Source organism: Octopus sinensis, linkage group LG8, assembly GCF_006345805.1.
Source record: "Octopus sinensis linkage group LG8, ASM634580v1, whole genome shotgun sequence".
Lineage (NCBI taxonomy): Eukaryota > Metazoa > Mollusca > Cephalopoda > Octopoda > Octopodidae > Octopus > Octopus sinensis.
In genome coordinates this window covers 25,054,894-25,070,756 of record NC_043004.1, presented here as the reverse complement: position 1 = coordinate 25,070,756, position 15,863 = coordinate 25,054,894, and positions in this window count along the sequence as shown.

The following is a 15,863-nucleotide window of genomic DNA, read 5'->3' as shown; positions in this document are numbered from 1 at the left end:
AAATAAATTTTACATCTTTACTGACAGAAGGAAAACAAAAAACGAACGAATTTATTGCATATATTGTTTTTGCTATTTTATCTGTGTTGCTTAATTCATAACAAATTTCTTGATATTAGCAAGCATCTGCAGTATATATATATATATTATATATATATATATATATATATATATATATATCTATATATATATATATATTATATATATATATGACGGTTAGAGCTTGTAATGGAAACTAAATATGGTACCAGAAAATTACTATTGCCATCTCCTGACATAACATATTTCCGGTTTCTTCATAAAAGAAAGTACAAGCTATTAATATTCTTTTTTTTATGGCCAAATTAGTTGTGTAGACAGCTTATAATATAACGCACTTGGAACTCCTTAGTTGTCAACAACAGACAATATTTATAGTTCTGTGTGGAGTAAGGCAGGATAAAGGAAGAGACAGACGTTGCTAAAGGGTCAGGAAGTCAAGCAACAAACAACTGGTGTGTCAGAGAAATAAGGTTTGATACCTTTGCATCATTGTCAAAATATCTAAGTGTCACAGAATCAGAATGAATGAGAGAAAAGTTATTTAGATGAGGAAGCGTCCGGAAATTTTTTTACGCAGCTGCTAAGTGATTCTGACTGATGAACAGTTTTAGAAAATAGAATTTGAAAAAAATCATATCAGCCACTGACAAAATTCGTTCCCCCCCATAAGTCTGAGGCCATGCTGAAGCATCGCCTTCATACACATACACGTGTGTGTGTGTGTGTGTGTGTGTGTGTGTGTGTGTGTGTGTGTGTGTGTGTGTGTGTGTGTGTGTGTGTGTGTGTGACAACCGCTTGACAAGTGTTGTACGTCTGTATTCAGTAAAATCCTAGTACATTTCTTAAATCATGATGTAAGATCACCATGTCGCGCACATATAGTTGTGATGCATGTGCCTGGTGTACTCTTATCAGACGGGTAGTAATGATGATTATAATGGTCTTCGTATATTTGTACTCGTGTTACTTTAATGGCATAATGATATTGATGATGATGATGATGATGATGATGATGATGATGATGATACCAGGCACTGGCCCTCGTGGCATCTGATCTTAACTGATTGGAAGTGCTATCAAGTACATGTTTTTCTTAGTATAAAAGATGGGCTACAGCAAATATTCTGTTCAATACCACAGATTTGCTTGTCAATTGTTTGACCTTAACCAGTTGAGCATGTCCCTTAGTGGCTCGCGATGCGTGCATCTCTGATCACGTGCAGGTGTAGTGGGAGAGCATTATAGCCATGTGTTGAGAGAAATTCTTTGGAATTTGAATCATTCTTCTCGGGAAACATGGGTGTTTCGTTCGACATCCTTCGATAATCTTTATTCGGGGACATTTTGAGCAGGATGGGCTACTCGAGCAACAGAAGATTCTAACTGGGCCTCACTTGCAAGGTCATGCGCTGTCTATCTTGATATGAGATCATCGTGTCGCGCACACATGGCTGTGATGCGTGTCAGGTCTACCCTTATCAGACGAGTTGTCATGATGGGTATATAATAATAATAACAATAGTAGTAATAATAATGATAATAATAATAATAATAATAATAATAATAATAATATAATAATAATAATAATAATAATAATAATAATAATAATGATAATAATAATAATAATCTGTGCTGCCCAAGAACAAGCACTAAGAACAAACTACATGAAATGCAGAATAGACAGCACATCAGAAAGTGATAAGTGCAGAATCTGGGGACACAACGGTGAAACCGTATGGCATATTACCAGCCAATGTACGTCACTAGCCCAGAAGGAATATAAGAGACGTCACGACAATATAGCCAGGCTTGTCCATTGGACACTTTGTAACAAGTATGGACTTGACAGAACAAAAAATTGGTACGACCACAAACCCGAAGGCATTGTCGGAAATAGAAATACAAAGATCCTATGGGATGTTATGATTCAGTGCGACCATGAGATTGAGAATAGGAATACAGACATAGTCTTAATTGAGAAAGAAAATAAACTATGCTGGATCATAGATATAGCATGCCTAGCTGACAACAAGGTATGCGATAAGGAAGAAAGAAAAGTCGAGAGATATGACAGCTTAGCTTGGGAAGTAGAGCACTTGTGGTCGATGAAAGAGGTAGCAGTTGTACCAATAATTGTCGGAGCCCTGGGAACAGTGAGCAAAAATCTCGGGAAGTACGTGGAACAAATAGGGACAGCAATAATTGTGGAGCACTTGCAGAAAACAGCACTGCTTGGAACCGCTCGAATACTCCGGAAAGTGCTCGAAAAATAAGAGGTGTTACCTTAGTTCAATGGTAGTGAACAGCTGACACTGTAGTACATCTCCAGCATTAGAAGCTGTGCAAAGGCAATTATAATAATAATAATGATGATGATGATGATGATACTACTACTACAACTACTACTACTACTACTACTACTACTACTACTACTACTACTAGTAATAATAATAATAATAATAATAATATAATAATAATAATAATAATAATAATAATAATAACGATGATGATAATAATAATAATAACAATAATAATAATAATGATGATGATGATAATAATAATAATAATAATAATAAATAATAATAATAATAATAATAATAATAAAAGTCATACCTCCTCATTGATATGACTGTCCCAATCGATATAAACGTATCTGTCAAGACCTACCAAAAACTGAGCAAGTATAAAGATCTTGAAATAGAAATTAGGAAAATGTGGAACCTGAAGACTAAAACAATACCGGTTGTCATAGGTACCCTAGGAATGATAGCAAAAGGGGCTGATTGCTATCTACCTCAGATACCAGGAAACCCTAAGATGGCAGAAATTCAAAATATAGTGCTCATGGGAACTGCTCATATCCTACTTAAAATACTGACTATGTAATCTCAAATTTTAAAGCAAACACATCATTTTCTTATGGTTTCTTAAACATTCTCTAGAACAACACTGTGTACAAAACCAAATATATGACACCCTGGGCATAACACCAACATGAGCTTCTAACTTGTTGTCTCTTGAGGTCTCTGGGTGAGACTTGGAGCCAACTTGTAAAAATGCAAAGCAAAAGTCAAACATAAAAATAATAATAATAATAATAATAATAATAATAATAATAATAATAATAATAATAATAATAATAATAGTGATGATGATGATGATGATATTTTTCTTATTGGCCACAAGGACCAAACACAAAACTAGAAGGAACAATGCAACGCAAGGGACAAGTGAGGCTTAGCACAAAAATTCGTTTATAAAAAAAATTAAACAAGGAGTGACTGTGTGGTAAGTAGCTTGCTTCCCAACCACATGGTTCTGGGTTCAGTCCCACTGCGTGGCACCTTGGTCAAGTGTTTTATACTATAGCGTCGGGCCGACCAAAGCCTTGTGGGTGAGTGGATTTGGTAGACGGAAACTGAAAGAAACCCGTCATATATATGTGTGTGTATGTGTGTGTGTGTTTGTCATTTGTGTCTGTGTTTGTTCGGCAAAAAGGGGCCGATAAAATAAGTACTAGGAATACAAAGAATAAGTCCTGAGGTCGATTTGTTCAACTAAAGGTATGGCCACAGTCAAATGACTGAAACAAATAAAAGAAAAGAAAAAAGACAATTAACGACAAAAATTCAACAATAAAATTTACCAAAAGGTGGGGTGTTCCACCCAAGGATGACCAAGAGGCACCTCCTTTTCCACCTCTCAAGAAAAGAAGAAAAGAACAAAAGCAAGAACAAGAGTGACAGTAACGGTAATCAGAATAACAACAAAAGTAGACCTCACTGCAAGAATACGGTAAGTTTGGCATTGGAGCGATTAAAGGAAAACAGGGACGTGATATGCGGCCCCCTTTCACTATCCTCCTTCTTTTTAGTCTCTGTTATCCTTCAGTTTCGCGATTTAAGGAATTAGATTAGTAACTCTACCACTTCCGATGCACGAGTTTAACTAACTAGCTATCTTATGTATTATCTGACTATTTTATTACTGTTTGTTACTATGTCAACTAAGGCGGCGAGCTGGCAGAATCGTTAGCACACCGAGCAAAATGCTTAGCGGCATTTCGTCTGTCTGCACGTTCTGGGTTCAAATTCCGCCGAGGTCGGCTTTGCCTTTCATCATCTCGGAGGTCGATAAATTAAGTACCAGTTGAACACTGAGGTCGATGTAATCGACTAGCACACACCCCCCCGCCCAAAATTCCTGGCATCGTGCTAAAATTTGAAACCAGTTGTTACTATGTCAACTAATTAATTCCCTTGTTCAAAGGAACTGCGTAACAGACATACACACATGGTAAATTCGACTATTGCTTCACAAAAATTATGAAATGAAGATAAATTGATTTCCCACCATTACTCGAGTCTCATCAGAGGTATCTACATCACTTGACAAACCCCAGAGAGACAAACATCCAATCTGTCTATATCCACAACAAATTCATTAACTTCAGAGAGCTGGAATAATTTGAATATTATATTTAACGTTATATCAATAGCCAGTCAACGAGGATTGAGGTATGGTATAATATAAGTAAACCTATATAGTAGTCATACAAAATTGGTAAAACTAATTATTTCTCCCTCCGTAGATTGAGAAACATGAACAATCTTAATCGATTTTCGACCCGTATTGGGATTTCTTCAAAAGTATCTACATCACTTGACCTAACCAAAGAAACAATCAGTCAGTCTGTTTTGTACATATTTCTCCCCCCCCCCTTTTCACAAACCAACTTATACCTGAAGCGTTAGCATAGGAAGTCGAATGTCACCGTTTTGTCAACCTATATTTACAAACTTCCGTGAGCAAGATAACGGACAGACGGTCTATAATATAGACCGTAAATTATATAGACTCTATATCATTTTCTATTCTAGGTCGATAAATTAAGTTGCGTACTGGGGTCGATCTAATCGACTGGCTTCTCCCCCCAAATTTCGGGTCTTATGCCTAGAATAGAAAATGATATAGAGTCTATATAATTTACGGTCTATATTATAGACCGTCTGTCCGTTATCTTGCTCACGGAAGTTTGTAAATATAGGTTGACAAAACGGTGACATTCGACTTCCTATGCTAACGCTTCAGGTATAAGTTGGTTTGTGAAAAGGAGGGGAGAATTTGAACTCAGAATGTAAAGACAGACGAAATACCTATTTCTTTACTACCCACAAGGGACTAAATACAGAGAGGACAAACAAGGACAGACAAACGGATTAAGTCGATTATATCGACCCCAGTGCGTAACTGGTACTTATTTAATCGACCCCGAAAGGATGAAAGGCAAAGTCGACCTCGGCGGAATTTGAACTCAGAACGTAACGGCTTAGCATTTCGCCCGGCGTGCTAATATCAATGCTATCTTTTATCACATGCTCATCATCTTTTGCTGGATGTGTGAATTTTATTATCAAGTAACTTTATAGATTGATTTTCATCAGGAAATGGTGAAAAGGGATGTCTACGTAGTTCTTTACAGCTGTTTCTGAGGTACGATGGTCGACAAAAGCAGTTCTCCACATTGTGCCTTCATATATATAAGAGGTAGTATGGTGCAAGTTAGTGGATAAGAATCAACACAAGTCAGTACAGGTGCGAATTGTGCAGACAGCCTAGCTCTCCCTTATTAGCGGTTTTGGCATATTAGTTCTAGTAGTTTGGATATTAATCAATCTAGGCTGAACCAAAACAAAGGACAACTAACATTCTCGTGGCTGTGTGATAAGGAACTTGCTTCACAACCAAGTGGTTTCGGGTTCAGTCCCATTTAGGTTAGTTCCTTATACTATAGCCTCGAGTCGACCAAAGTCTTGTGAATGAATTTGGTGGACGGAAACTGAAAGAAGCATGTCATGCGTGTGTATGCGTGTGCGTGCTTGTGTCAATCTGTCCGTCAGCCTATCTGTATGTCCGTCATCCTGTCTGTGTGTCTGTCTGTATGCCTTCGTCTATGTGCCTGTGTCTATCCCATGTATCGCTTGACACCCGGTGTTGCTGTGTCTACGTGCACGTAACCGAGGATTCCGCAAAAGATACTGACAGAATAAGGTTTGACGAAAAATAAGTACTGTTGTCGATACATTTGACTGAAAACTTTTGAATGCAGTGCGCAAGCACTGCCGCAAGTGTAATGACTGAGAGAAGTAATATATACAGATAGATAGATGATAGATAGATAGATAGATATTAGATAGATAGATAGATAGATAGATAGATAGATAGATAGATAGATAGATAGATAGATAGATGATTATAGATAGATAGGTAGACAGACAGACAGACAGACAGACATAACACATATATACTTATGTGTGTGTATATATATATATATATATATATTATATAATATATATATATGTGTGTATGTATGTATGAAGTATGTGTATATATATATATATATATAAATATTATATATATATATATATATTATATATATATAAATATGTTATATACAGGGTAGCAAAAGATATGGAAACACCTTCAAATTTCAAACAAATTTATTTTGATATTGGGTAGGAACACCTTTGACAGTAAATACAGTTTGAATTCTTCGAGGTATGGACTCGTACAAAGTTTTAATTGTTTCCAAATGAATTCCTGTCCATTCTTCAGCTAAGACAGTGTCCAGCTCTTGTAGTGATGATGATGGAGGATATCGACTCCATAATCATTTTTCTGAAATGCATCATAAATGTTCAATAATATTGTGATCTGGAGACTGTAGTGGCCAGATAAGCTGTTCAATTTCACTAGAATGTTCCTCGTGCCATTCAGGAACAAACTTTATCTGTGTGAATTGGAGCATTATCATCCTGAAAGATTGCGTTTCCCCCCAGAAACAGTTCTGCAGCCATAGGATGAATATGATCAGATAAAATGCTTAAATAGTCTTGACTATTAATTCTGCCATGAAGGAAAACCATTGGGCCGGCGGATTTCCAAGATATAGCCCCACCCCTGATCATCACAGATCCTCCCCCATGTTTAACAGTTGGAAGAAGGCGGTCTGGGTTAAATGCTTCTTTTGGCTGTCTCCACACATTTACTCAGCTGGTTGTCGGAAATAATGTAAAGGATGACTCGTCCGAGAAAATAACATTCTTTCACTGCTCTAGGGACCAATTCTGTAGGTTTTTGCTCCACTCTAAACGCTTTGCAACTTTTATTTTTGAAAGTAGTTGTTTTCTATTTGCAGCTGCTTCCCGTCCCCCACCGTGAAATCTGGCTTTGTGCAGCTCCCAGCGAACAGTTTTTGTGAAAACATGTTCTCGAGGTTGTCATTAAGCTCTGCTGTAATTATGAGAGCTGTATTTTTGTGATCCTTTCTAACAAATCGCGTAAGAGTTCAACAGTCCCTATCTGAAAGTTTGAGTTTTCTTCCGGAGTTTTGTTTCGACGACGAGGTGTTTTTCTCTTTCTCAAATACTGTCATTACTTTGGAGACAGTACTTCTTGATACACCAAACATTTCGGTTCTTTTCGTTACGCTAGCGCCTACCATTCGAGCACCAACAATTCATTTTAATGAATTTTAATCACCATTTTCTGATGATATCTGAAAAGAAACAGCAATTTTAGCAAAACATATTAAGCAACACTAATAATAAATCAAAAAACATAAAAATAAACAAGCATTTTAACGGTTTTATAGATCTTACAAAATTATGATGCTATGATGCTAGGTGTTTCCATTATTTTGTCCAATCCCTGTATATATATATCCTGGGATACATGCATATATATGCATATATATATATACATATATGTACAAATATATATAGATACATGTACATATATACATATATACGCACATACATATTTATACATATACATATGCATATGCATATATACACACAATATTTTTGGACAGACGCACACACATATATATGTATGGATATATATATATATATATATAATATATATATATATATATATAAAATATATATAATATATACATATAACATACATATATGTACATAGCGACATATGTATATATTCATGCATATATGAGTAAAAACAAAAACATGGAAAACGAACTTTTTTCGAACAACGAAAAAAAACAGAGAAACGAGACATACAACATAAAGAATATTCTCCTTCTCCATCAGTTGTCCCTGTTTATTATACCCCGCGTTACGAAAGCAAGGACAATACACGACTTCGTTGAAACAATCCTTCCTGCAAATCAAATTTGGGATTTTTGCGGAGGGTGAAAGTGGTAACAAGAACAGGACAGTGAGAACAAGAGAGTAAAAATAAACGGTGGGGGCTGTTGAGCCAAGACGCAAAATATATATATACTTACACATTGTGAAGGTACATGGCTCGGGGGTTACAGTGTTGCACTCACGATTGTGAGATCGTTGTTTTTATTCTCAGATCGGGTATTGCGTTGTGTTCTTGAGTAAAACACTTCATTTGGCGTTGCTGTGGTCATTATGTCACCTAACGTGTGCCATGTTGCACGTCATGCACCTGGGCAGGTAATGTCGATTTGGTGAAGAGAATAATCTTATGTGAACATAAACATTTCATCACTATAAACAAATCATCTGTACGGTTGTTCAGCAAGAAATTGCTGAATCCTTACACGTCATCTATCGACAAGGAGCGATATACTTACATATATACGTGTCTATGTGTGTATATGTATATACATATATATACTTACATATGTATACGTATATACATATATATATATAAATATGTATATATAATATATATATGTATATATGTATATATATATATGTAATATATATATGTATATATATATATATAGGTATATTATATATATATATATATATATATATATATATATTATGATGTATGCATGTATATATGAGTGTATGATATATAATATATATATATATATATTCGGAATGGTCATTTTGCCCGTTTAGCCAATAAAAACACGTGCACTATATAGTTGGTGTTACTTTGCTTCAGTGTTATTTGAATAGAAATACAAAATGGCTGACGGTTAGTAAGTAGAGACACAAATAAGAAAGAAGAAAACAAAGGCTCACTGATGTGGTCACAGGAGTGTGACGAAAGAACTCTGGCCGAAATAAGATTAAGATTAATGTAAAAAATAAATAACACTGAAGCAAAGTAACACCAAAATATAGTGCGTGTGTTTTTATTGGCTAAACTGGCAAAATGACCATTCCGAAATATAACAATATCTGTTTCAACATACGACTTCACATAAAAAATTGCACAACAAATATATAAACGTATATATATATATATATATATATATATATATATATATATATATATATATATATATATAATATATATATATTATATATATATATATATACATATATACAAATGATAAATCTCAGAGCGAGTTATAAACTTCTCATCGACAAAATGATTGTCACACGCCGATGACGGGTCAATACCCTGAAACTCGAGTCCGTGTGTATCATAAGTTGAAGAGGGGAAGGATGGCTTCCCTTTGCAAATACTGATAGGGCACAGAAAGTGTGTCTATAGCCAGCTGGAGAAGTGTCCTCCGGGGCTACAACTACAGTAGCATCCACCCTTAGGGGTTAGCCATATTCAAATGGCAAATATACGTCACGATGTATACATATATACATATATATATATATATATATTATATATATATATTAATATATATATATATATATATAATATACTTATATAATATATACATACAGTGGCAGACTGGTCAGGTTTTCCAGCTTGCTCGAGGGCAGTGGCCCCTGGCCATTAGAAATCCATATATGGGGACCCATGTTAGTATCTGAGGGGCCTATCCCCTCAGTTTGAGAATTTTTAATTCACTCCTAGAAGAATGCATTAATTATTTCTGCCTGGCTGTGTTTGTAGACAGTTTTAAAAAATGCTTTTAACAAAAAACAATAAGAATTAAATGATAGAATTGTAGTTGCGGGTGGGCCCGCTTAGTTTCCTGGCAACCAATATTTCTAGACCCAGTCTGCCACTGTATACATATATATTACATATACTTACATGTATTGTTTACATTTATATATATATATATATATATATACACATACATACTTTAAACAATAGTATCCATATAGCAGTAAGTTATAAGTAGACGTGGGGCTGTGTGGTAAGAAGCTTGCTTCTCAACCACATAGTTCCGGGTTCAGCCTCACCGCATGGCAGCTTGAGCAAGTGTCTTCTATTATAGCTTCGAGCCGACCAAATCCTCATAGGTGAACTTGGTAGACGGAAACGGCAAGAAGCCCGTTGTGTGTGTGTGTGTGTGTGTGTGTGTGTGTGTGTGTGTGTGTGTGTGTGTCTTTGTGTCTATGTTTGTCTTCCACCACCGCATGACAACCGGTGTTGGTGCGTTTGCAAAAGGAGACCGATAGAATAATAAGTACCAGGCTCGAAAAACGCAAGTGCTGGGATCGATTCAGTCGATTAAATCCCTTCAAGATGGCGCCCCAACATGAACGCGGTCAAATGACTGAAACAATTAAAAGATAAAAGATACATCTAGGACATATCTACGACTTATTTAGATCAGCGTATAGTTTTTCTGTATTTATGTACACTCACCTTTTTTTCTTTTCTGAAAACAAAATCAGTCATGCGCGGAATACTTTATTTATATATATCTCTATCAAAGACCTTCACCTTAACAGCCAATAAAATAGACTATTACCAAGATTGCTAAGTAGATTAAATATTTCCTCACCTTTATTTGTATTTTCTGTTCTTTACAATTTTCAAAGAAAATTTATCCTTTTGTGTTACAGCTTCTATTCCCCTACATTTCTACGCCAATTATTACTATATATAAGGAAACTTAGATGCTAGTAAACACTGTTTTTGAGAAGACAGTAGTGGCTAAACTTCGAAGCAGTCACCATTAATAATAATAATAATAATAATAATAATAATAATAATAATAATAATAATAATAATAATAATAATAATAATAATAATAATAATAATAATAATGATAATAATAATAATAATAATAATAATAATAATATACATACATACATATGTATGTAGGTATATGTGAATATTCATATATTTGTATATGTATATATAAATATATATAAACTTATATATATATATATATTCAAATATGAATGAGAAGCATTTTGCATATAGTCATAGTGATCGATTTGCTCGCGTCTAGCCTCGTTTTGGATACGAGGTATTAATAAGTCAGAAAGACGACGGAACATTAATATCTACCGCTCTTGTAACGGGACCTGTCGTGAGTTGTCTCGCTTGTCCATGAGTTCTAAGATACAGGTATTCTTTTCGCTGAGACAAATTCTTTGTTGACCAGTGATATTCTTATCGTAGTTTACAAATCCAAGCAGAAAACGTTACTCATCTTTGGACGCCTCCTTTTCATACACACACACACCACACACACACACACACACACGCATGCACTTATATATTAATGATGTACATAAATACATGGCAGGTATACATAATGCTGAAATACGCATAAAGTAAACACATGCATGCAAATATATTAATATAACAATTTTTTTAAATGATGAAAACATACAATCAATAAAGAAACAAAAGAAACAGTAAGATGATACATGATTTTATTAAGCGTTTCTGTTTATTTAGAAACCTACAATGAACAGGTCAGACGTAAACTATAAATTTCACAAGGTACAGCCTTAAAGTTGACACCGCTCCGTTAAACGCAGAAAATCGCTGTCTCGCTAAATATACCTCTGTAACATTTTTCTCCAATTTTTTTCTCCGCAACATCATACCATCAAAACAATGAGACTGAAAGGTTACATTATTATAGCCAATTTTCATGGTTTTTTTCTTCCTTTAAAAAATTCCATATTTTGCGAATGAAAAAAAACTAGATCTGTCAAAACATCCAGCGACGCAGCGATCACTACTGATGAGCTTTAATTTTAAGCGAAACTAGACTAATATAGTGATCTCGCTTGCTGTGGGGCGGTTATCTCCCTGTCAGTGTATGGAACTGTACTTCCTTGTGGCTAAGGAGCTTTTAACTCTTATTTCTAGCGATGTAGATTCTCTAATGCACCTTCAGTCACATAAGTAACAACTGAATTATATTGCGTATAACGCCTCCGTTATTTGATATATATATATATATATATATATATATATATATATATATATACATATATATATATATATATATATAATATATATATATATATTATATATATATATATATATAATATATAATACATACACATATACATACATACGTACGTACGCACGCACGCACATACATATTTCATGTTCAAAATACATAGAGAGAGCCTGAATGAATGTTTTAGCTCGAAACTTTGGCCACCCAGCATTGTACACGTTGGTGAATACGCGTGAATATGTATGCATACACACACATATAACACACACACACACACACACACACACACACACACACACACACACACACACCACTCACACACAGACATTTATATATCGAAAATCAATTAAGGTCGGTCATCATTTTTTCAGTCTTCGGAGAAATGTCTAAAATTTGCTGTTTATGATTATACCATATGTTACTTATATATATTTGGTTGTGTGGTAAGTAGCTTGCTAACCAACCACATGGTTCTGGGTTCAGTCCCACTACGTGGCATCTTGGGCAAGTGTCTTCTGCTATAGCCCCGGGCCGACCAATGCCTTGTGAGTGGATGTGGTAGACTGAAACTGAAAGAAGCCTGTTGTAATATATATATATATATATATATATATGTGTGTGTGTGTGTGTGTGTGTGTGTGTGTGTGTTGTGTGTGTGTGTGTGTGTGTGTGTCTGTGTTTGTCCCTCTACCATTGCTTGACAACCGATGCTGGTGTGTTTACGTCCCCGTCACTTAGCGGTTCAGCAAAAGAGACCGATAGAATAAGTACTGGGCTTACAAAGAATAAGTCCCGGGGTCGAGTTGCTCGATTAAAGGCGGTGCTCCAGCATGGCCGCAGTCAAATGACTGAAACAAGTAAAAGAGTAAAAAAGTAAAAGAGTATGTGTGTGTGTAATTTGTGCACAACATGTATTGCAAAACCTAAGATAAGAGTTTTAAAGTAGTTACGCTACAGTTCTGAATTCTTTCGCTATGGAACTTTAAACTGATATAAATACATCCTATCTCTTTCTACTCAGAGAAATAAAAGGAAATTGTTTCAATATGGTTCACAGTACTTTAACCATTCCTTAGAGGTCAATTCTATTTTTTTTCAATGAGAAGTCAACGAACCAAACATGTCAGGATAATCTCCTTTATTTTTTGTCTACGAAGAAATTAAGATATATTCACATCCGTTTAATGTTATACAGTAAAAGTTTTAGGGCAATAATTTAACTACTTTAACACATATATATATACATATATCTTCATAATAAACTCTTATATAGAAATTAACCTTATTATATCATAATTGAAAACTTGTTATAATGAATAATAATATATACAATTATTGATGATTACGCTAGATGACTAAAGAATAAAAATAACGGATAAGATAATTAAATACATATTCATTCTTATATTATACCCTTTTATAGACATTAAGACTATTATATAATAATTGAAAAATTACTATAATTAATAATATATACAATTCTTGATGTTCTCGGTGGATAATTAAAAGATAATTTGTTTCTTTTTGTTAACGTTTTTTAACAGCTGAAATTTTTCAGATGTTCAGTTAGAGTTTCACCAATTTGGATTACCTTGATAATATTGTTACATACATTTTTGTACATATAATTATTAATTTTCATAATATTGTGGGTGTGTATGTGCGTGTATGTGTGTATGTGCGTATATCTGTGTATGCATATGTGTTTGCGTATGAATATATATGTATATATATATATGAATATGTTAATGCAATTGAAACAATTGTTGGATTTTTAAGGTGTGATCTAAAATAAAGATATGATTTTCTTCGTACATATTATTGATTCTTGTTAATACTCTGAATTTCTGAAAATTCTACAAAAGGATTATTGGATTTACTTGTCATACATAAGGATTTACACGGGATTTGTATGCTATTTACTGGTATCTACTTGTTGGAAATTTAAATTTATTTCTCTATACTGAGTGCTTACTTTTGCTTTCGGTTGTAAATTGCGAATGAGCCACCGTTATTATTTATAATTTTCACTTCTACTATTTACGAAATCAGCGTATGATTTCTACGGTAACTCTTATAAACTGACAGGGTGAGCTAGCTTAACCCTAGGCAGCCGGATGAGAGCCACTGACGAGCATTAATCAAATGCAAAATCACTGGTGATCTGGCTATGCACCGGATGTTGTAGGGAGCTTGCCTCCCTTGTCAGTCATAAGATAAGTGCTTTCTCGTGGTTATGAGTTGTTTTGAGTCCCTTTTCTAGCAATGCTAATTGGTACCCTTAGTCACTTAAGTGACGTCTATACGTCTGCCTTTCGGTTGTAAGTTGCGAATAAGCCATCTTTATTATATTATATTATATTATATTACATTATATTATATTATTATATATACTACATATATTATATATATATATATATATATATACGTATACACACATATATGCATATACATATATACATCCATAATATAGATAATAGATACACATCCATATATATGCAGATATATATACACGCATATATACATATTGATATATATATATATATATATATATATATATATATATATTATATATATATATATATACATACATATATATATACAGATTTATATATATATATATATATTGATAAAGCGGTAAGATAACAAAGAAAGAAAGGGACCTCAATATTATGTAAATAGAGGAAATTTATCTATACAATATGTTACATTACTCGGTAGTCAAGATAAACGCTGAGTTTCAGATGCCGAAGTGGAAATCCACAACACCATCTCTTCGGTTATCTGGCTATTTGAAAACGTTATGAAAAAATACCGTTAAAAATGAGGGAATTACTCTGTTATAACTCTGCTTTGCCTGCGTACTTATACATCGCTCGCATTTTTCGTCATAAAAATTATATAAAAATACATAAAAATATATAAAATATATAAAAATATATAAAATCTTCTGGGACATACACAGAAAGCATGTTCTATCCGTTTTCTTTAGGGGACCAAAAACGTAACAGAAATTTAGTCACATGTGGGCATGATCCGAAAGCTCTGTCCTTGTATTTAGACATGTGGTAGGGTCTAAGCTGCTTTTCCAGATAAGCCATCTCTCCATGTCGCATAAACCGCACCTTCCGCTGCCGTTAGTATAGGGCTTACATCTGGCCAAAATCTTCCATTGTATGTTATAAATCGACACCTTTATCTCTTAAAGACCAAATATGATTGGATAAATTGTGTCGCTTTTCTTTTGTTCCAGTGCCTAAGCTCAAAGTGTGGTTATTGAACCTGCCTTTGAAATTACCCTCTGTCAGGCCCACGTATTTCTTTCGTCGAAACGGTGTCTTTAGTGGTTATAGAGTTTACGGTAGCTTCATATATGATGGTCTTGGACATGCAAGCTCCATTTAGCGGGCACAATTCTTTATTCCTGCTGAACAGCTGTTTTCTTTCTTGTGTTTTTGTATGTTTGATTGTTATATGTTTTAAAATTGGTAGTTGAACTAAAACTAATTTTAAATTGTGTCTATTGAAGAGTTTCCTATAAGCATGGTTTAACTGGAAAATGTCTATCTATCAGTGCGCTAGGAAATATTTACCTATATTGAAGGCCACCTCGGTGAGTAAACCAGATGACCTTCCTATTTCTATTATTCCTTTTCCTTATTGTTGGGCTGGTGATAGGTGTATT